This window comes from Frankliniella occidentalis, unplaced genomic scaffold, assembly GCF_000697945.3.
Source record: "Frankliniella occidentalis isolate FOCC.00 unplaced genomic scaffold, Focc_3.1 Scaffold39, whole genome shotgun sequence".
Taxonomy (NCBI): domain Eukaryota; kingdom Metazoa; phylum Arthropoda; class Insecta; order Thysanoptera; family Thripidae; genus Frankliniella; species Frankliniella occidentalis.
The window spans coordinates 209,461-211,176 of NW_026267169.1; the positions used below are offsets into that span (position 1 = coordinate 209,461).

The window sequence follows — 1,716 nt, forward strand, 5'->3', positions numbered from 1 at the left end:
TGTGACGCGCGGAATTTCGAGGGGGTTGGGGTTTGCCTTAGTTGGCCGGTTCCGCCCGGGTTTGGAGGGGTCGCGGACGCGTGGCTCTTTTAAATTTCGAACGCGCGTCACTTTCCCACCTTTTGCCGCTTTGAGCGCCTGAGCGCCAGCTCAGGTGCGGCCGGTGTAGCAGACGAAGGGGTCAGCTGACCGGCCGGGCCAATGGGTGCGAGCGAGAGCGAGTGAGGCGAGCGGGGGACAGCGGCCGGACGCTGGACCTCGGTCACTCGGAGAGCGACACTGCTGAGAGAGCGGTCTGAGGGGTCTGCCTCGGAGAGACCCAAGCACCTGCCAACTATGTTGTTTTTCTGACATCCGTGCACCACCCGCACATTGTGCTTGGTGAGTTCGAAGGGTTACTTTCCAAATCCTAATTTATTAGTGAGACATCCGAGTGCTAATGTTGCTGTTCCTTACAGGGTCTTTTAGTGTTACCGCGTTTTGGTACTCACTTTGAGCTTTTCCCGTTTGGGTTTCTCGCCTATGGCGTTGCTGCGCTGTTGCGCTCTGGTCTGCGGGAAGGTGGGCTAGGCCCTCAAATTCACCGGCGGTCCGCCCGTGACGTCGCCGGCAGCATGACGTGTGTGACGTTGTTGTCGTCTCCGCCCGCCCCGCCGGGGCCGGGTCGGTTGTTTTGGAAGCACTCTCCATCACCGCATTTGTTACTCGTGTGAGTTTTTGGTTTCTGTAACCTCGTTTCAATGAATTAGTATCTTTCTGGTTCCGCGGCGGTACGTTCAGTTCTGTTTAACTTTTGCGCTTTGCTTCACTCCTTTGTTGGTGTCTCGGGGAGGGCGCGGGTGTCGGCGAGGCCCTTGCACGTTGTTGTATGCGGCGTGCCCGGCTGGCTCCCCCTCCCTCCTCGTTGCACTTGGGTTTAGTTTTTGTCCTTCAGGGATATGCGCTTTTTGAAGTTTCGTATGACGTACCGTCCGCGGACCGGTTGGGTTGCCTGCCCTCCCGGCGCGTGTTTAAGGGGTTGCCTAACTGTCAGTCAGTTTTCTGAGTTAGTTCTAGATATTCGATTTGTATAACTTCTGATGTAAGTTTATGTTATCTAGTCCTTGTTGGAACGGCATCCTTTTCTGTGTGTTTTGGGAAACACCTTTAGTAATATCTTTTGTATCGACCAGCTGCTATTTATCGCCTTGTGTGTTGTCACTCTAGTCTTTGTTTTAATAAAGAAACTTTGCTACATTGTATTCGTGATGTATTTTGGAGAGATAATAGTATTTATCTCTGGCGCCCATAAAAATAATCCAGAGACTCACGCCACTCTACCATATTTTGGTTCAAACTGAGCTAGTAGGCCAACTTAGTAGCCTGACAGAAAGTGCACGTTACATTTTGGCGCCCAACGTGGGGCCCTACGGCGTTTGTTCTTCTTTTTGATGCTGCTGGTTTTATTTTTCAAATTATGCTGGGAAGGGGTTTGGCCTTTCTTAGGTTACTTGTGAGTTATGTCTTGTACATTTAGTGTACTTGTTTTGCTGCGGTGATGTTTGAGGTGGGTCGTTGGGAGTGGACTAGATTTGTGTGGAACTTGTGCAGAATTTTAGATTCTTGTTTTGTGAACGCTCTTTGAGTTTCTGTATTTTGGGATTTCAGAATATTTTTCTGGTGGGCTTTGTTGCTTTGTGCAACGCCATCGGTGTTGTCCTGTATGTCTAGACCAGG

At 50.8% G+C, this 1,716-nt stretch overlaps 1 long non-coding RNA gene across 1 annotated transcript; it reads left to right on the top strand.

The window, feature by feature from the left end:
- The first annotated feature begins 16 nt into the window (after positions 1–16).
- LOC127749213 (uncharacterized) lies at positions 17–1,241 on the top strand. The gene is made up of 2 exons (XR_008011023.1): positions 17–381; positions 459–1,241. It is a non-coding gene; the product is annotated as an uncharacterized LOC127749213 (long non-coding RNA).
- The last annotated feature ends 475 nt before the right edge of the window (positions 1,242–1,716 follow it).